Here is a 22509-nt window from a genome sequence, read left to right as displayed (position 1 = left end):
TTATGACAGACAGGGTGTCCATCAATGTTATGTTATTGTGTACCTTGACATTAAAGGGTTGACTTGTTTTGAAAATCAAATAGTTGTTTTGTCATTTATGGAGAGTATTGTGTAAATGGAGATTTACTACTGTGCAAAGTAAAGTCTTGCTATGTGGTCCGTGTGCCTTCTCCTCTCTGCTGCTCTGCTTTTCTCGACTAGTTGTTGGGCATGTGGACCAGGGTTATCATCCTCCGAGTCTGATCCAGATACCTCTATGGGTAAGCCTTGCTTGAAGGCAATGTTGTGGAGTATTGCACAGGTTGCCTTAGTCTTGCACACAGTCTCAGGCGCGTACTGCAAGGCTCCCCCACTCTTGTGAAGTCACCAGAAGCACGATTTCATGAGGCAAAACATATGTTCTATCACAGTCTTGATGCACCTATGTGCCATGTTGTAGCACCTTTCATGGGGGTTGTTGGGAGACAGATACGGTGTCAGGATCCATGGCCACAGGGCGTATGCACCGTCATCAAAGAGACACATACAGGTGAGTCTGCATACAGAGAGTAATGATTGTGCCAAAACATTTTATTGTGAACATTACATTCTAGTATCTAGTAGGTATCTTTCATCAAATTCTCCTCTTTCCAGTCGCTGGTATGTGCCATTATGCCTGAATATATAGGAGTCATGTATGCTCCCACGATATTTTGTCACAATGTCTGTGTATTGCCGACAACTTGAATGTTCATGGAATGGGTGTTTTTTTCAGTTCCAGGATGTGTATTCCGGCGGGATGGGGGACATATGGGCAAATGAGTCCAGTCTATGCAACCAATGACCTGAGGGAATCTGGCTGTCTGGTAGAATTGTGTTTTTGTATTTTCCATTTTCAAATCAACCCCGGACAGGTAGATGTTTTGGTGTATGTCATAGAGCATGGCATCTGGGAAGTTGTGAAAAAAATGCAACAGCGCACTCTTCAACACACCTCCAAGTCACTGCTATGACATGTTGGTAATTACCACTGGCCAATAAGTGGAAGGAGCACAAGACCTGGACATGGGTGTGGCTCTCAATGTGTGGCTTTAAGGTGGCTATTAGCTCCAGCATCACATTGATATTCAGTTTGTATTGCTCAAAAATCTCCTCCTCTGTCTTCTCAAACAGGGTCAGCCTGACTTTGAATATCCTATCCTGCCTCCGCCTCCTCTGCTGAGCAGCCAGTATTCACATCCTCCTTGCTATCAGGTACTGGGCAGCCATTGTGGAATTCCCTGATGCATTCTGGGGCTGTTTTTATAGGGTGGACCCAGTTACCACCTGTTTTGAATTGGTGATAAATTACATGTGCAAACAGGACATTTTGTGAATAATCACAAATTATGACTCGCTGGTACATGTAGTTTTGCGACTCGCAATTAGGGATTCTATAATTGCAACTTGCAATATCAGCTCACTATTTTTTGTCAGTCACAAATGGCTCACTATTTCAGTTTTGGGAATGCTTGTTGTACATTGTGTACAGACGTTTTTGCATTCGCAAAATGGATTGCGCCTGATTTGAGACTCGCAAAACAGTCGTATATTGGGTCCTAAATTCTTCAGCAACACACAAAGATGATGTATGGAGTGCTGAAACTTTTCAAACATTCACCCCTAGTCACAGATCTGGTTTAAATCCTTTGTTCTTTTGCTCACCACACCATCCCAGTTTGGACCCAGCCACATGCAAATTAGTCTTGCCACTGCTCCACATTGAAACAGTCCAGCCCGAACTGCCAGGCCAGTTCTTGCCTGGACCGGAAACAAGCATCCTGGTACTGGTTTCAGGGTATCACCCCTCATCAGCCAGGCTAGCTTGAATCCAGTGACACAGTGTGCAAGGGAGCCACGTCTCTGTATACCCCGGCCACTTAGGGCAACTTTCGCAACACAAAAGGATGATGGACAGAGTGCTGAAACTTTTCAAACACTCATCCCCACTCACAGTTCTGGGTTAAATCCATTGTTCTTTTGCTCACCATGTCATGCCAGTTTGGACCCAGCCATATGCAAATCAGTCTTGACCCTGGAAAAGTCTAAACTGAACTGCCAGGCCAGAACTTACCTGGACCGTAACAAAACAATTCTTCACTGTCCTTCATTTCCTCTCAGGCAATTCTCTGCTCCTATAAATTCTTCAGTAGTTTCACTCTTCTTTCATTGAATTCCCTAATAAAATAATTATTTTCATTAGTCAAGACACAAGTAGTTTCTATTCAAGAAAGTATCATATCTGGTTTATGCAATTACTCTCAAATACTAACTATACTTATTTTCTCTATTATTTTAATTAAAAAGAAAATTCTGTACAGACACATTACAGGATTAAAGGTCACAATGGAAACACTACATGATTAATAAGACTCACAGTTTTCTGTTTTTACTGAATTTTACAGATAAATACAGGCAGAACATGATGTGTTTCTTGTCTGTATTTATTTTAAAAGCAGAAAAATACTAAAAAATATTCTTCTTTTGAGTGACTCTCCATGCTATCTTTTATGAGTTCTAGGCCGACAGTTAAGCAGATAGACATCATGAAGAGGTAAAAAATCAACATTAAATTTCTTTAAATACAGACATATGTTACTTGTATTTAGTGTTAATATTTACCTGTGAGCGTAGTGGTTTGTTATATTTGGATTGTCAATTGCTTAAAACATAATAGGTAGCAAAGTATGAATGCTTATTAATTAAATTGTTGCCTCATTCACTTGATGAGAGACAGATTTCATAATTTTGCAATAATCTAGCACAGTGCCATCAGATACTGAACTAGTGCTGCTGAAGGTACAAATGCAAGCCTCTTTGGTTTGACCACAATGACCTCATATGAAGATATACCAATCATTTTGTTGGTAGAGCGATTCAAATTCAGCAGAAAAAGAGAAAAGCATATGGCCAATTCAGACAAGTTGAAGCAAAAACTTTCACCAGTTTAGTTTTGAGAGTGCCATTGAACTTGAGGATTGTGGTCCATAATTGCATTGAAATTGCTGATTGATCTCAAAAGCTGTGCACATTATCTACACATTATTTGCAAATTATCTGCAGTTCTTTGTTCTTGAAGTGTGTGTCACAATCAGTCTCAATAGAAGTTGGGAGGTCAAATTGAGGTATTAACTCCCTTAGCAACAATTTGGTAAGGCTTTCTTCTTCCCTTGTTGGAAACGCTTCTGCACATTTGCAGAATAGGCGGATGTTAGAAATTGGGTTTCTGGTTGGAAGAGGTATCTACCCTGCCAAGCAGAAATCACAATCCTAATCAGGATAAGCCAAATATACAACACACATTAACCTTTGCTCACCCTCTGGTAGTTTCGAACATACCAGGCAGGCTTAACTTAGGAGGCAACACTTAAAACAGTGAACACACTACACAAAAATTATCCAAACCAGGTTAGAACAATTATACCTTAATTTAATGAACAAAACAAGACCAAAACAACAAAAATCCAAATATTAGAAGTTGAGGTATGACTTTTTAAAGAATAAATGAAACTGTAGTGCTTAGCATCTTAAAGCACCAAGCAGGGCTATCTGGTCGCACTAGACCTGGTCAAACCTGAAAAATTAAGACAATCATGATGGAGCTTGTGTTGGATACAGGGTCCAACCTTTTCCCACTGAAAAAGGATCTTTGGATGGAGGATGGGTCGATGTCGAAGGCTGGTAGTGTGGAGCAGAGGATGCGATGCATTGCTATTCATCCATTTGGATGTAGGTGATGTGTCAGTTCTGATCAGCACAGTCGAAGATGCATCATTGGTGAGCCCTCTGCAATGGTGGCGCCATCGCCAGCCATGCAGGCAGTGATGTGAAGTCCTTGAGCAGCGATGCAGCGGCGTCAAAGGACATGCATTGGTTCCGACCAGCGCAAGTGTGGTGATGTGTGGATTTTCTGGTTCAGCACAGGAAAACCTACTTCCAATGACCCAGGACTGGATTGGCACCACTTGGCAGGGGAGGACTAACAGATGGCAGAGTCCAGGTGCGCTGTGATAGGGTTTCTGGAAGTCTTTGATGTCTTTGAAATTTCAGAACAGGAGGCAAACAAAGAAGCCCTCTCTGAGTCACTCTGGGTTCAGGTGGTGTAGGTCCAGTCCTTCTCCCCCAGGTAGAGAGGTCAGTAGGCAGATCAGAACAGCAGAAAACAGTTGTTCCAGAGTAGTAGTCCAGCAGTGTCACAGTTCTTTCAGTAGCACAGCAGTCATTCTTCCTGGCAGAGTATCCACAGGCCCAGAAGCGTACTGATTAGTCAGGGTCAGATGTCCATTTTTTACACCATGTGGTGCCTTTGAAGTGGACAGAGGTCCTCCCTTGCTGCCCTGGCTTCAGACTCACTACAAGGGGTTAAGCAGCCCTTTGTGTTGGAGCAGGACACTGCCTATTCAGATGTGTCAGCTCTTCCCTCCCATCCTACCCAGAATGACCCATCAGCATCCAGATAGCCACCCAGTCACACCTACCCTTCCTTTGTGTGAGGCTGTCTAGAGGGAATGCATGAAACCAGCTGTCGTCTTAGCCCAGATGTGTATTGGATACAGGCTGCAGGCTCACAGGGCTAAAAGCACGAAAATGCCAACTTTCTAAAAGTGGCATTTTCAAAATTGTAATAGTAAATCCGACTTTACCATTAAAGAGGGCTTATCATTACAATGCCATAGGTAATTAACATTACAGGTCTACTCCTTCTCAATCAGGAATTACGCTTTGTTAAAGGTAATAAGGAATCCCCAATGTTAACCTATGAGAGGGGAATTCTTCCTAGTAGTGAAAAGTGAATTTGGGAGTTTTTCACAACTACGACATGCAAACATAAAGTATATGTCCTGCCTTTTAATTACATAGCACCCTGCCCTTTGGGCCACTTTCGGCCTACCTTAGGGGTGATTTACGTAATAAAAGGGGAGTATAAGGCTTATCAAGGGGTTTTAAAAGCCAAGTCAACATGGAAGTCAGACTGCACACACAGGCTATGCAGTGGCAGGTCTGACACATGTTTAAAGGGCTACATAATTGGGCAGCACAATCAGTGCTGCAGGCCAACTAGTAGCATTTAATTTACGGGCCCTGGGCACATATACTGCACTTTACTAGGGACTTATCAATAAATTAAATATGAAATAGGTGGATACAACAATGTTACCGTGTTTTATGGGGGTGATCACATGCACTTTTGCACCTGTTAGCAGTGGGAAAGTGCCCAGAATCCTATGGTCAACAAAAACAGATCAGCAGAAGTATGGCACTGTAGGTAAAAAGTCTGAAGAAAGACCACCCTAATGCTGATAGTGGGGAGAGCTACCCTACCTCTTGGGAGATTTCATCACTAAGGCGAAAGAACCTAGAGAGATCATTAGCATCAGTGTTCTACCGTAAAATCCATTCCCTCTAGGGAGATAGTTCACCTCAACAATTTTGGGTTCTCACCACTCATCTGCATTAGCCACCTGAGAGATTTGTGATCTGTCTGAATCCAAAAGTGAGTCTCAAACAGTTATGGTCTCAACTTTTCCAGTGCTCGGACCACAGCACAGGCTTCTCTTTCAATAGCACTCCAACTCTGTTCCCGGGCTAGTGGCCTCCTGGAGATCAAAGCTCCAAGTTGCTCTAGGCCCTCTTCATTAATCTGTGATAGTACTGCCCCATGCCATGCTCTGAGGAGTAAGTTTGAATTATGAATTCTTTGAAAAAGTCAGGAGCCTTGAGCATCAATGCCGTGAACAGGGCCTACTTCAGGGAGTCATATGCTTTTTGGCATGCCTCTGTTGAAATCACTTTTCTCAGTTGTTTCTTTGATGTCAGTTTGGTCAAGGGGCAACAAAGGTGCCATACCCTTTGATAAACCTCCTGAAGTATACTGTGAGGGCTAAGAAGACTCTCACCTCTGTATGAGTCTTTGGGGGCTCCGAGACCATGATGGTTTCTATCTTGGTCTGTAGGGGTTGCACCTCATCCCTGACCACCAGGTGTCCCAAGTACACCACAGACCCCTGCTCTATCTGGCACATGCTTGCCTTGATAGTCAGACCTGCATTACGCAGGGCCTGAAGCACTTCCTGGAGGTGAAAAAGGTGGCCCTTCAAACTACTACTAAAGATAGCTATGTCATCCCAGTGAGCAGCACTGAAGGCCTCCATACCAGTCAAAACCTGCTTCACCAGCCTTTAGAAGTTGGCAGGTGCAGTCTTGAGCCCCATTAAATTGATAGTGGCCCTCTAAAGTAGAGAAACCTGACCTCTCCTTGGCTCCTTCAGTTAGGGCAATCTGCCAGTATCCTGAAGTAAGGTCGAAAGTACTCAGGAACTGAACAGCCCCTAATTTGTCAAACAGCTCATCTGCCATGAAGATGAGCATCAGTCTTGGTGACTGAATTGAGCCTCCTGTAATCTATACAGGACCTGAGTTCAGGTGCAGTGCCCTTAGGGGCAGCTTTTGGAACCAGAACCACAGGGCTGGACCAGGGGCTACTGGAAGGTTTGATCTCTCTTAATTCCAGCATTATGGAAACTTCCTCCTTAATGCTGGCCCTCACTTTGTTGGGTAGCCTATAGACTTTATTCTTGACAGGAAGGATGTCACATGTATCAATATCATGGGAGCACACATGTGTAACTCCTGGAGTGAGGTAAAACAGAGAAGAGAACTGTCCCAACAATTGGTGACAGTCCTTCTGCTGTTCAGGAGTCAGGGTAAGGGAAAAGTTCACACCTTTCACTGTCTCATCCTAATCTTTGGAGGTCAGGCAGAGGTTCACTCTCCTCCTCCTCCCCTCCATCTGTCACCAACAACATGATGACATTAGACCTTTCAAAGTGTGATTTGAAACAGTTGAGGTGGAGAACCCTTAGGGGATGCCTGGGAGTCTTAAGGTCCACCAAGTAGATGGCCTCTCCTTTCCGCTCAACACTCTTATGGTGCCCAATCCAATGGTCTTTGGGGGCTCCTGGCTCCACAAGCTCCATCACCCACATGTGTTGCCCAGGTTGCAATTCCAAAGGGGCAGATGTTTGGTCAAACCACTGCTTCATCACTTTCTGGCAGGCCTCTAAGTTGTGTGAAGCTTTCTTCCACAACTTGACCATCTGGCTTCTGAAGGCCAGCATGTAGCTAAATACATCCTGGGGAAATTTCCCGGGAGATTGCTCCCACTCTTCTTTAACCAGTCTGAGAGGTCCACCGACAGGGGGCCTGTACAGGAGCTCAAAGGGACTAAACCCTTCTTTGTAAGCAATCAGTAGGTGTGACCTGTGGATTGTAGGGGGTGGAGAACTTATAGATATATCTCCCACTCCTTCCACATTGACTGCATGTAAGCAGACATAAAGTTGGTGCCCCTGTCAGACACCACATCCTTGGGAAAACCGACTCGGCTAAAAATCCCCATCAGGGCCCTAGCCACAGCGGGTGCAGTAGTAGATCTCTGCTGTATGGGTACCTAACCACCACCAGAACCAGGATACACCATTGTCTGTGGATCTATGATCTCAACAATGCTGATGCCCACCCTCTAAAAGGGAGTGCCAACAACAGTTAAGGGAGGCAGGGGAGCTTTTGCCCTGTCTTCTCACTGGTCTGGTAGGTCAAGCATGAACATGCCTACAGGAGGCATCTCAATAGACCTTTATCGGTGCCAGTAAAAGTGGGGGGCAAGCCTGGCAAAGTTCTCGTCTTAGCCCAGATGTCCTGCCAGGGGTATTTAGTGAGCCAGCCCCAGGAGGAAGGCCCTGTGGCATTTGGGGACCACCAGGGTTTAACAGCAGACAATTATTAAAACATATTTCAAGCCATTACAATGTGGCATCTCAATAAAGTATGCCTGCAATCTCATAAATTGGTCTTCTGATTTTCCAGTGTGATTCGTGACTGTGACAGTTTTCTTACCCTGATTATTCAAATGACATTTTAAGCAATGGGTGCATCATTAGCAACATGTTGAAATCCTGTGTTTTCCCAACGTTTTTTTTTAATTTGTAACCAAACTATCTCTTCCTGCATGATTCTGATTTTGCAGATATTAACACATGGGCTGCAACATGGTTGGTAGCGCATTGTAAATTTGAGAGAACTTTATGTGAAAAAGTCATCCTTTTAGCCCTTTTCACCCTCATTTTTTGGACTGGTACTGGTGGTAACTGACTCTGACCGTGCCCTGGGCTCTGCTAACCAAGTCCAAGGCCAGAGCTCTGATTAAAAAATGTAAATGGTAAATAGGTATAATTACAATTGGCAATGAAAAACCCCCATAAATCCCTAGTACATAATAAGGAAAGGGGAATTTAAACTACTTGTAGGTCCCTAGTATATAATCAGACAAAGAGGTTTAGAGGCCCAGTAGATATCCTGCACTGAAATGTGCACTGCAGTGTTGCTTGCTGTACTTTTTAAAGGCAGCCCTGCTTTGCAGACTGTCTTTAAAAGCAAAATATATGCAAATTCAACTTTTGAATTGAAGGTACTTCCAAAGTGGTAATCTACCTTACTTTTCCATATAAGTCAGTAGAATACCGGGGCACCTTTACCCATCAAACTCAACACTGACAGGTGCCCTGCCCTGGAAGTGATGTCATCAGTGACTGAGAGCCCTCCCCAGAACTGACCAAGGTGTGGGTGGGTTCACGTGGGTTGTGTCATCATTTGAACAAGTGTTAGTCACATGTCAGAGTTCTACCACATGGTGAGGTTTATCTGCCAGCCCTCAATGAATCAGAGTTCCCCTGGGGGGCAGGTGTCCGTGATGTGCTATAGAGGAGTACTCCTTTTTTGATCCGTAGAATGCATATAAGGAGCCTCCTAAGCTGCCTATGCCAAACCCAGGAGCCCTATCCTGAAAGAGTTCGCTCTGTCATTATGAAGAGATTCAACGCCCTCATCAAAAAGGCGGTCTTCGATGGTGGATTGAAAAATATCAACAGATATTTAAAAATTCTAACACCATCGGTATGGGATGAGAACGTGCAGCATGGTGCCCCTAAAGATGGGGGTTATGACGTTGTGGGTGTTCAAGAGGACCTCTGCCATTGCTGGTATTCCCAGTTAAGGCCAACAGCAGCAACAGCAAGGCCTCATGCATCAAATTAAATGATGGAAATAATTTCACCGACAGAAAAGATGTTAAAGAATATATAGCCCCTCCTAATTCACCGGTCTATGAATATATGGGGTTTTTGGAGGAAACTGCTCTGAAAGCTGTCGTCGTGTAGCAGCTGCATGTAGACTCTGATGCTAGTTATGCACTGATGGACCTATGCGACTCTGAAGATTTCAGAGCTGCCGCAGAGTGCCATGAAAATGACAAGGTTAGTTAAAAGAAAACTGCTATAGACACTTAACCAATATATGCAGATATTTTATGTTAAACTAATAGCTTGTCTTTCTTTCTTTTTTAAACCATAGAAAGCAGCAACAAAAAGAACCATGGTAAAGGGGCCGCCGTCAAAGGTTAACAACATTACTTTTTACTGCTTATGCTGTTCAAAACAGTCTTAAAGTTCCACAAGCCAAAACAAAGAGCCTCATAAAAATTGTGTTTGTACTTATAATAGCATTGATTTTGACAAGGAAACTCCAGGGGACCCCTACAATGCCATACGGCCTGTTAAAGGTTTTGCTGTGACGTGTGAAAACATGTGTCAAACAGGACTATTATTACCTTTGTGTATGGTCATAAAATTATTGAGCCACAGCAGGAGGCTCACATGTCTATACGACTCATACACATCAAGAACAATCCGCCATATATGTAGGCTAGACTCATACAAGGTATATAAGCTGTTCTGTTAAGGGTGGTGTATGGGCTGTCTGAGGAAAATAAATATGTCCACCCTGATATGATTAAGGTCTTGTCAACAATGCTCAAAGAGATCCAATACTCGAGCGAACCAGGCTCAAAACCCGAGCGTATGCAAGAGAGGTGTACGTATTCTGATAGAAGGATGATAGAGAAAGGGTCATAGAAAGACGTATGTGCGATATTAATTTTAAAAATAGCAAAAACTGGTCTTTAGCCCCCCCGAAGATCGTTTAAAAAAATTCTAGGTCCAACAGTAGCAGGTCATCACTGTGCTATTTAATATTACATACTTACTCACTTTTAGGAAGAGCATCAGAATGTAGCTGTGTAAGATGCCTCCGAGTTACACCCCGTAAACATATGTATTGCCAGATTGATATATGTGCTGGTTAAAGAAAGAATAGCTGAAATACACCCTGTAACTCTGCATTATCCGAAGTTTTGTGAGGTGCCCACAGCTATGTAGTGCAACACTCCTGAGTGTAATGCCAAATGGTGTATGAACACATGGCTACTTACAACGGATGAATACTGGAGTGCGTACAAATGTCGTATGATGGAGTTAAGAATATCGCCGACGACCAGGTTACGCAATGCCATAGAATTTCTGACCGAATATTATTTCAGAAATAAAGGTTTTGTCACAACCTATTCGTAGCCTGTATCTGTGGCCCATAGGAAATGTGGCGAGGTTCTTTTTCTTGTAGGTTCTGCCTTGGCCCAAATAGGGGCAACCCTTTCTGGTAGCCACAGTGCAGCTGACGGAGGGAAAGTCAAGGCAGTCCGTGCCCTCCAGAAGGAGTCCCCGAAGGAAAAAAAACCAAAAAGGGGAAAAAACCTCAAAAGGGAACTCCTGAAAAAAAACTAAGGTAAAAGAAAATCAGAACAAAAAGGAAAAATGACCAGGAAAAAACTGGAACAAGATCAGAGAATCAATATCTGACGCAGAAGAACAGGAGCGAAGATCACCACCCAAAGGAAGTGTTGCAGCGCAAAGAGAAAAGGAAGCACACACCTTATATACCCAAAGAACAGGAAGTGACCGACAGGAAGTAAAAAGTATCCATATTGAATTGGGATCAAGTCTTAGAATACTATAGAAAAAACACCATAGTGAATAGGGATCCAGTGCATGCAGGGATAAAGGAAGGCATGCTGGGAAGGAGAAAGGAAACATGGGTAGGAAAGAAAAGTATAAATTCAGAAGAAAACAAGGATGACAGAAAAGAAGACAAAGAATATAGAAGGTGAGTGGGGGATGCAGGATCTAATGGGGGAGCGCCGCGCCAATGTAGAAACGAGGCCCCAGGCCCAATTTGGGGTCTCGATAAAGATAAGAAAGGCTCAGGGTGCGGCGTCTCCCACTGCCACGCCGCATCCCGAGCCGAACATTTGGCTCGCGCAGCGGCACGCTGCATGACAGTAGGTCCACCCCCCCCTGGAGCCCCTGGTTTGTTCGGATACAACTGGAAAAATTGACAAATCAGAAGAGGGGCGTGAACAGAAGAGGCATCTTCCCAAGAACATTCACTAAGAGGATAGCCTTTCCAATGAATCAGATACTGAAGACGGTTCCGGAATATACGAGAGTCACATATTTCCTGTACTTCATATTCAGGTTCACCATCCACCAACAAAGGGGGCGGACATGTATAATGTTGAGAAAAAGGATCAGGTATATAGGGTTTCAACCGGGAGACATGAAAGACTGGATGGATTTTCCAAGTTTGAGGTAAACGGAGACGGAAAGTGACAGGATTAACTTTCTGTTGAATACAAAAGGGTCCATAGTACTGAGGTTTGAACTTATTTTGGGAAAGACGTAGGGGCAAAAATTTTGAAGATAGCAAGACTTTATCTTGGATGTGATTCGCTGGAGCCTCACTGCATTTCTTATTAGCCAGTCTTTTCATATATCTTTTGGTGACTAATAAATTAGATTGAATCAGTCTTTGAATCCTTTGTAGTCGTTTGGAAAGAAAGGTGATAGCGGGAAGAGTAGAGGAAGTCTTAGGAGTAGTAGGAAAAGAAGTAGGATGGAATCCATATGAACAGAAAAAAGGAGTGACCATGGAGGCACTATGGACGGTATTATTGTAAGAAAATTCTGCAATGGGAAGATAAGTGCTCCAGTTACTCTGAGTGGAGTTACAGAAACAACGAAGATATTGCTCAAGTTCCTGGTTGAGACGTTAGGTTTGCCCATTGGTTTGACGATGAAATCCAGATGATAACGCTACATTGATGTTCAAGATCTTACAGAAGTGTTTCCAGAACCGTGAAATGTATTGAGGTCCCCTGTCTGACACAATACTTTGGGGGAGACCAGGGAGGCAAAAAATGTGTTGAATAAAGATCTGACTTAATTCTTGTGAGATGGGTAACTTCTTTAAGGCGGTAAAATGAGACATTTTAGTAAAGTAATTTACTGCTACCATTATAACCCAGTTTCTAGCTGATAGAGGTAATGAACACATAAAGTCAGTTGATATTGTGTGCCAAGGGGCTGGTGGAACTGGTAATGGTTGAAGTAATCCTACAGGCCTTGTACGGTGTACTTTTGTTTGAGCACAAATAGGGCAAGATTTCACGTATCTTTCAGTGTCTTGTTTCAATGTAGGCCACCAGAAGGATCGAAGAAGTAATTCCTGGGTGGCTTTAATACCTCGATGGCCAGCCACTGGGGAATCATGTGACATCTGAAGTGCCTTTTCTTGCACTTTCTTAGAAGGAAGAAATAAGGTGTCCTTGTGACAGTAGTATCCTTTATGTTCGCGTACCTTGGGATGCAGATCCTTTAGCTCTTGTTCTGGAAGGGCTGAATATTCAGATTGTACTTCATCTAGGAATGACTGAACTACACCTGTGATCTTGTCTGGTTCAAGTAGATATGGTGACTGGGTATGAACACTATCGGGATAAAGGCGAGATAGGGCATCGGCCAGAATGTTCTGAGATCCTGGAATATAGGTAACACAGAAGTCGTACTGACCAAAGAAAAAGGCCCAACGAGCCCGACGACTGTTTCGGCATTGAAAATTGTGTAAGCATTGCAGATTTTGATGATCCGTTCTTACTTCAAAAGGCTCCTTAGAACCCATGAGAAATTGTCTCCACTCTTGGCAGGCAGTCTTTAGAGCCAACAGTTCCCTTTCCAATACTGAATAATGTTGTTCGGAATCAGAGAGCACATGGGATAGGTAAAAGATGGGATGTTCTAAACCATCATCGTCTTGTTGTTGTAGTAATACTTCCACAGAGGCTCTTTCAGAAGCGTCCGTTACAACAATAAATTGTTTATTGGTGTCTGGATGTCTCAGTATGGGTGCTTGGTAAAGGCCAGTTTTAGGTTTTGAAAAGCCACCTCAGCCGTGTCTGTCCAGATGAACCCGTTTCGCAGATTCTCTTTTTTGAGAGTTTGTGAAATGTGACTGGTTTGTTTCGCAAAGTCCAGGATAAATTGACAGTAGAAATTGGCCAGTCCTAAGAAACATTGAGTTTCCTTGATTGATGAAGGGAATGGCCAATCTAGAATAGATTGTACCTTTTACGGATCCATAGAGATACCTATTGGACTGATATGATAACCCAAATACTTCACCTCAGTTTTATCAAATTCGCACTTCTCCAGTTTACAGTAAAGTTGATGTTGCCTGAGTCTAGTTAAGACTTGCTTAACATGTGTGGAATGAAGTTCAGGACATCTGGAATATATGAGGATATCGTCCAAATAGATCACTACTGTGTGGTTTAACAAATCGGAGAATATGGAATCCATAAATCTTTGAAACACTGAGGGGGCGTTAGTTAAGCCAAAAGGCATTACCTTATTTTCATAATGTCTAAAAGGAGTCCGAAAGGCAGTTTTCCACTCATCACCCTCATTAATACGCAAGAGATGATACTCTCTGCGCAGGTCTAACTTTGTAAACCTTTGTGCCCCTCTGACGGCCTCCAGACTCTCTTTGATTAGAGGTAGGGGATAACAATCCTTTATGGAGAGTTTATTTAATCCACGGTAGTCTATGAAGGGGCAAAGATCTTTCGTCTTTTTAGGTACGAAGAAAAGGGGAGCTCCTGCCGGAGAAGAAGATGGTATAATAAGACCACTGTGTAGATTTTCTTGAAGATAATCCTTGAGGACCTTTCTTTCTTGTTTGGTGAGAGAATACATTCTCCCAAAATGAACAATTGCTCCAGGTTCCAGAGGGATGGCACGATCATAGTCTCTGTGTGGAGGCAATATGGGCTTAGATGGTTTTTGAAATACGTCTTGAAATTCCAAATATTGGCTTGGTACCTCCTGGACTGCATTTATGGAAAGCCCTACATTTGGGTCCGAGGTTATTATCTTTTTGGGAGACCAATAGGTGTCCGAGGCATAACAATGATTGTGACAGAACTGAGAAGACAAAGAGATGGTTCTGGTTTCCCAGTTAATACACTGATTGTGTCTTATGAACCATGAAATCCCTATGAATATGGAATGATTGGGGGAGGAAATTAAATCAAAGAAGACATGTTCCTGATGTTTCCCAAATTGTAAAACTAAACTCAAGGTGGTAGTTATAACAGGACTGGAGGATAGTAAGGATCCATCTACAGTGTGCCCTTGTTCGGGAACCTCTTTAGGCAGTGTTGGAATTTGTAGTGTTTTAGCCCAGGTCATATCCATATATATGCCACTAGCTCCACAATCTAACAATGCCAGGGTTCTTTCTTCACGACCATCAGGTAATTGCAGGATAACAGGTAACATAAATAAAATAGTGGCATTTTCCTTGGAAGAACTGATGGAAGGTATTACAGATGATCCCGTCCCCTCCCTTCTCACAGAGGACGGGAAGTAGAATTTCCCGAAGACTTCATGGGACGAATTGGACAAGTACGGAGCAGATGACCAGAAGAACCACAATAAAGACACAATCCTCTTCGTCGTCTATCTTCACGTTCGCTGGTTGAGAGTGGACCACGAGCAGTGTCTACCTGCATAGGTTCTCCTTCAGGCTCTCTAGATATAGGTTGAGGTTCTTCAGGACGATGTGCAAAAACACGTGAGGAGCTTGGCTGGGAAGGTCCTCGGTTCTTTCTTTTCTCCAAGCGAAGTTCTTGGAGATGATATTCTATAGAGAGGGCTAATTCCATCAGACCTCGAAGATCATCTACTCAGGTAGAGTATACTTGTTCATCTTTGATTTATTCTCGCAACCCTCTACGAAACAGAGTTACCAGAGTACGCTCGACCCATGTTGTCTCAGCCACTAATAGTCTGAAGCATGTGATGTATTGTAGAACATCTTGAGTGCCTTTTTGAATATCGTAGAGTGCTTCTTCGGCTGATGCTTCCAATCCTGGGTGTTCAAACATTTGTTTGAATCTGTTCACAAAGGCTGAGTAATCAGACAACACCGGGTCGTTGGAGGCTATTATCAGGGTCGCCAAGGCAGGGCCTGGTAATGCACTGATGAGATAAAACACCTTCGTCTTATCTTGTGAAAATTGCATGGGTCTGAAAGCAAAGTAGACAGTCAGAGCGTCCAGAAATTCTCGCAGCTCATGTGGGTCTCCTGAAAACCGAGGAGTTGTAGTAGAGACAGTAGGAACATCAGTACTCTGGATGCCAAGGCTTGTCGTAAAGCCACATTTTAGTTTCTTAATTGTTGCAGTTCCTGGGCATGTTGCTGAATAGTTATGAGTAGGGACTGGTCAGGGTCTGCAGCCGCTGTTACAGTATGTTCCATTCCGCTTGAGGAGGTCTGGTTTGTATGGCACTGCAACATGTCACGACCTACTCGTAGTCTGTATCTGTGGCCCCACGGAAAGTGTGGCGAGGTTCTTGTTCTTGTAGGTTCTGCCTTGGCCCAAACAGGGGCAACCCTTTCTGGTAGCCACAGTGCTGCTGACGGAGGGAACGCCAAGGCAGTCCATGCCCTCCAGAAGGAGTCCCCAAGGGAAAAAAAAAAAAAAAAGGGGAAAAACCTCAAAAGGGAACTCGTGAAACAAAAACAAAGGTAAAAGAAAATGAGAACAAAAAGGAAAAATGACCAGTAAAAAACTGGAACAAGATCAGAGAATCAATATCTGACGCAGAAGAACAGGAGCGAAGATCACCACCCAAAGGAAGTGTTGCAGCGCAAAGAGAAAAGGAAGCACACATCTTATATACCCAAAGAACAGGAAGTGACTGACAGGAAGTAAAAAGTCGCCATATTGAATTGGGATCAAGTCTTAGAATTCTATAGAAAAAACACAATAGTGAATAGGGATCCAGTACATGCAGGGAAAAAGGAAGGCATGCTGGGAAGGAGAAAGGAAAAATGGGTAGGAAAGGAAAGTATAAGTTCAGAAGAAAAGAAGGATGACAGAAAAGAAGAAAAAGAATACAGAAGGTGAGGGGGGATGCAGGATCTAACGAGGGAGCGCTGCGCCAAAGTAGAAACGAGGCCCCATGCCCAATTTGGGGCCTTGATAAAGATAAAAAAGGTTCGGGCGCGGCGTGTCCCACTGCTGCGCACCGCGCCCCGTCCTGAGCCGAACATTCGGCTCGTTCAGCGGCACGCTGCGCGACAGGTTTCATATTGTCTGGCCTAGAATTTAGAAACTTTTGTATCCTGAGTGTACAAAGTTATAGGAGGAGTGAACAGGAAGTCGTGTCTAGAGCCATTGAGTGTATATCTGTAAAAATATCAAAACTTTTGACACTGAGGCTGATTAGCAGCCTGTGCCCTAGTGATATAAGTAGAATGTTTCATACTATGTATATGTAGTAAAAAGACAGCAAACTGTCCAACAGCAACGATAAGATGTGTACCAAGAAACTGTATAGAATGCTGTGTTTAGCTTTTGCTAACATTCTTTATTTTTAATAAAATGTTCTTACCCAAAACAATTGATTTTCATTTCATGGGTTGTAGCGGCTGATAACATGTCGGTGGACAGGTTAAGGAAGGTTCCTTGTGATACTATAAGGGTCAGTAGCTTCGGAAGCATCTAGGAGAGAGCATAGGTGAACACTTGGCTGTCTGGGGAAGAAGAATATTCACTCCACAAGCCTACGATGAGGCGCTTTAAGAGGAGACCTACCATTGTTAATGTGCAAATAGATTATAAATGGCAGGCTGCCATAATCAGTCTTCAAGATTTAGCAAAGCATAATAACAGAGCTCGATATCTATTAATGGTCATAAATGTATTGTCCAAGTACGCCTTTGCAGAAGCGCTAAGCGATAAAAGTGGGACTAGCGTCACCAAGGCCTTTAAAGATATCTTCAGGAAAGGTTGAACCCCTCAAAAACTACAAGCAGACGCAGAAAAATCATTTTTAAACAATTTGTTTCAGAAATTATTAAAACAGCACGCTGTTCATGATTTTGTAACTGACACAGAGGTAAAAGCAGCTGTTGTAAAGCGTTTTACCATAACTTTAAATTCTAGGATTCTAGGATGTGGAGATATTTCACAGCCTACAACACCTATCGATATGTGGATGTTCTACAGGCTTTTATAGATGTTTATAACGCCAGTTACCACAGAACCATCAAAACGTTTCCCATAGAGGTAACACCAGATAATTTATTAAAGGTCTCGAGAATGGTGTACGACAACCTGTTCACTACAGGTGTAAAGAAGCCTCTTTTAAGAGAAAGTGACCAGGTTAGGGTTTTAGAGTTGAAAGGGGTCTTTACGAAGGGTTACCATCAGACTTTTAGCAACAAGATATTTAGAGTGGAAAATTTGGAGCTTGAAGAGGATGAATATATTTACAGGTTAAAGGACTATGACCGGGAACAAGTGTTGGGAGTCTTTTACAAGGAGGAGTTACCTCAGGTACCTGACGATCGGCAGAGGGTGTACAGGGTTGAAAAGATTCTGAAAAGGAAAAGTAGCGGGGCTAACAGGCAGGCCTTTGTTGAATGGATGGGATGGCCTGAGAAATTTAACTGTTGGGGTTTGGCCAGCTCCCTGCAGAGTGTGTGAGTATGTGGAGGTCTCACTGTAGGACTCAAGATAGAGACAACTGTATTTTATATTACTCTGCAGTCCAACGCCTTAAAGGACATGTTCCCCAACAATCACGTTTCTAATTATACTGTGAAACTAGCTAAACCTGTAGACCTGAAAGGGGACTAGACGGTAGCCCTGACAGAAATCCAATATCCTAGAACATTAAATACTTTTTCACAGCTCAAGGCCAAATTTACTATAAAGCATGCTCAGGGCCCTTTGATCATTCAAGCAGGTTTTTCTCGTGGCTATTACCTATCCGTTGCTGCGGTGGTCGAAGCCATCAACAAATCAATAGCCAGCATTGAGACGTATACGAATATCCAGCTATTGTTAGATAACGTTAGAAGGAAGGTGTTTCCTAAAGCTCCAAATTGTGATACCGTGTTTAGCAGTACAGGTAAATTAAGAAGGGTTTAGGGACAGCACAACATATAAAAAGCATGTATGTGTGTTGCACTGTACAGCCTACATTTAGAAGGAAAAGTTGTAAAGGATATTGTTTGTGCTGGATGGATTACCTTCCAGTACAAAATCCATGCTTGAAAGGACCCTCATTTCCTTGTTCTAAGGTCAGATCCCCTTCTAGTACAAAATATATGCTTGAAAGAACCCTCATTTCCTTGTGCTGCTGGAATTATGCTAGGCCATGGCCTTTTCGGCGTAACTATGGATTTGCCACATGTTCCACATAATCCATCACCTGCTGTATAATCTGCAGATTTTAACCCCTCAAAATAGTTTCTGGCTCGAATGGCTCAAAAGTTACTATAACCATGACTACATGTCTTGCTGCAAAGTAGAAGACCATTCACAAAAGTTGACTGGTCACCTTTCTGTTGCTAATTGCTGTATTTGGGTTTTAAACTGGTACTAATGAGGTGTAACCAATGCCCAGGCAGTGTTAAAAAAGTGTAAAAATGACAATCTAATGAAATATTACAATCATGAAATGTTCCACATTCTGTTGCATATTTTGTCTTTTCTTGTTGCATAAATAAACCCTGACACATGATTTGGTCCTCTCCTGCCACATTATTCTAGGGTCCCCTCCTATGATGCATGGTACAGGTGGGCGAGCCAACAAATTAACAGGGAACGCTGAGCCAAGGGTCGGTTCTAGCTCTTAAGAGCCAATGCACACGCCAAGCCTTGCAAATATGTGCCATGTCAATCATGCAGCACAGATCATGTAAGAATATGGTAAAGTGTCTTCAAAATTAAAAAAATGTAAACGTGCAGTTGTTTCTCCTTAGTCAGGGCCACTGGAATTATGCAATTCTGCAGCCATTCCTTTTTTCTCACAGTTATGGATTATCTGCGTTTGCCACGTAATCCATCATCTGCTGCATAATCTGCAGATTTTAACCATAAATATTGTTTCGTGCTGAAATGAATCAAAAGTTACTAAAAATGTGGCTACATGTGTTGGCACACAACGGAAGGCTCTCCATAAAAGTTAACTGGTAACTTGATAGTTAAACTGGTAGTAATGAGGTGAAATATTTGCACAGACTGTATTACCATATGCAAAATTGTGTAACAATTACAAAACAATGTAGTAATACTATCACAAAATGTGCCGCAACATGCAGCATAATTTGTCTTTTCTAGCCACATAATGTAGTCAACACTGCCACATAATTTGGTGCTTCCTTGCAGCATAATTGCAGTGGCCCGGACCTTAGCACATCAGATTATGTGCTAAGTATTTATTAAAAGTCTGAGTTTTTATACTTCAGTGAGAAATGTTCCTGACCTCCATATGCTAATTCTATTGGTGAACTAAAAGGCAAGTCATGGATCATTTGAACCCTACATGTGGACTAAATTCTCATTATAGATGGAGCAACTTAATAGGCTAATATATCAAATGCAAGAGATGTATGGCACAGCCCGAGCTCACGTATTTGAAGGTGCCCTCGTATGTGAAGAGAAACAAAAAGGAGTAAGGTTAAAAAGTAGTTGCAGTTTTGTATAACAAACGGCACCAAAAGGTATTACAGCACTTTATCTGAGCATTGAGACTTAAACCTGTTTTCTCAGTTCCAAAAAGCCAGCTGCTGTGGCAGTAATTCCAAGTATTCCACTCCTATCAAAGTGTGAAACAGTCTCACATCTTTATTCCATATGGCCTCCTGCCAGCCTCCTGAAACACTCCAAACTCAAACAAGAACCATTTTTGTCATTAATGGTCCTGCTGGGCCTCCTGGTGCACCTGCCACGAAAAAGAGACAACAGGAGTTTTGACACCTCCCTTTTACGTCTCTTAGGCAGGGGGGTGGCGAGCACACTCCCTGATAGAGTCTGGGTGCTTGAAGAAGCAAGGATGCATGCGCGTATGCACGCAGCGTCAGGGAACGCAGCCGCTGGGGATTTCCATTATGTCTCAACTTCACTTACCAAGGCAAAAGAGTGGCAGCCCACACAGCAGAGGAGGCACGTGGGGCTCTCAGAATGCCCCAGCCATGGGATGCTGAAGCTTCTCAGGACAGGCTAACACTTTCACTGGTTGATCAGGGGGAGGATGGCGATTTTATGTGACTAATTCAACAAAAAAGAAAGCGCGCAAACAAAAGCATCACACTACATAGGTCCAAAGACATGCTTCCTCCGACGATGACGTACCAGCTTGACCACCCAAGCCATTGATGGGCCACAGGTTCAAGCGTATTTGATGGACAAAAGGGCACATGCACGAGACTCTACAATTTTAGTTCCACTACTATTATCTAGATACCACACAAGAATTCAGGGGGAAGCGGGGAGCAAAGTTCTACATAAAAGCTCCCCCTCTCAACCCTCTGACTAGTAATCTATGTCTCATGACATGTTATCCTATGTTGAGGTGATCCACACAATCCCTCCTTGGGGAGGGTGCAGTCTGGACTTTCTGTGCACTTCTGGCACTTTAGTTTGGTTATTTGACATTGTTCTGCATGTTTATTTTACATTGTTTGACACACTAGCAGAGTATCTTAACTGAGGGATGGGAGGAGGGATGCATGTCCTCAGTGCTTTCCTAGGATTGGCGTTCACCCCCACAAAAACCCAAATGACTCTTCATATTACCACATTAAATGGCCAGGGTCTCAATTCCACCATCAAGTGCAGGACACTAACTAATTGGCTATGTAGGTACATCTTGTCCTCTTACAAGAAACATATTTTCACAGAGAAGAAGCCAAGTGTTTACACTACTATTGATATCCCACACAATACTAAAACACAGGGGACGGCGATTCTACTCCACAGAAACCTTCTGTTTAAGCACAACTGTACTCACAGAGATAGTGAGGGCCAAGTGATGGGCATCAGAGGAATCCTGGGTTCCTCACCAAAGTCAATTTTCTCTGCCTATGGACCTAACAATGAAGGTGAGGCTTTTTAAACAGACCTCTTTTTGAAAATCTCCTTCTTTGTGAGGGGCAACATACTCTTAGGTAGAGATCTTAACGTCATCCTTGATCCTAGCACTGATCACTCCCATTCTAGGCAATGAGAGCCCCATCCACCTCTGCCCTTGATTCAGGGCATCCCAGACCTTTCATTAGTGGATGCCTGGTGGCATTTACACCTCCGCAGATGAGATTACACATTCTATTCTAATGTTTATAAGACTTCTTCCTGTTTCCCACACCATGCTCCCTCACCTGTTAGATTCTAGGATCACGATTAAGGTTCTATCAGACCATGCTCCAGTAAGCCTAGAGGTGGGCCCCAACCCCCCCCCCAACCCCCATTTCCAAAACCATGGGTTTTAAATGAGGTTGCCTTTCACGACCAGACCCTCAGCAAATGCATAAAAGATACTCTAGAACACTATTTTTCAGTCAACAATACCAATGAGGTGTTCCCAGTGACTCTATGGGACGGGGCAAAATGGTCTTCAGGGGGAAACTGATATCGCACACAGTGACGTTGAAGAGGACAGCCAAGCTCCGTAGACAGGAGCTCAAAACCTAACATTCACAAGCAGAATCCAGTCGTAAAGAAAGCGCACACAGCAGACATGAGAGACCTATGCCACATACAGGGGTGCTAGAAAATCTCTTGAAAGAGGCAGACAAGAAACTCCTCTATGTAGGCCAAACTTACTAAAAATGGGGGGATAAGGCTGTCAGATTATTGGCCCATAAATTACGTCTGCATTCTACTCGCAATCACATCCACAAAATTAATGGTGATGATAGACACAACACTAGATATAACATCCGTCTTTCATGACTATTACTGTGCTTTATATAGAGCCCAAGCCCTGGACAAACATCTTCAAAATGAATATCTGGAAGGCTACACTCCCCCAGACTGTAGAGAAGAGATGACCCAGCTCAAGGTGGACATTAGTCCAGGCCAGGTTAGAACAATCATAAGCAATCTTTTATAAAGCTTTCACTCATTTACTAGCCAAAACCCTAGCATGGGTATTTACATATTTTTTAATAACGGGCTTTGTTACCAACACGATGTTAGAATCTCACAGAACACTACTCCTTAAACCCCACAAACCCCTGACCAATTGTTCTTCATACCATCCTATAGCACTCCTAAATTGTGATGATAAAATCTTCATGTGTATCCTTGTGAAGCGTCTATGACATATCTTGCTAACAATCATAGCGCCTCAGCAATCAGGCTTTCTCCTTAGCAGGCAGGAAAATTATAACACCCTCTAGGCAGTA

This window comes from Pleurodeles waltl, chromosome 1_2 (genome assembly GCF_031143425.1).
Source record: "Pleurodeles waltl isolate 20211129_DDA chromosome 1_2, aPleWal1.hap1.20221129, whole genome shotgun sequence".
Classification (NCBI taxonomy): Eukaryota; Metazoa; Chordata; class Amphibia; order Caudata; family Salamandridae; genus Pleurodeles; species Pleurodeles waltl.
The sequence above is the reverse complement of the archived record's forward strand: the minus strand, read 5'-3'. Positions refer to the sequence as shown.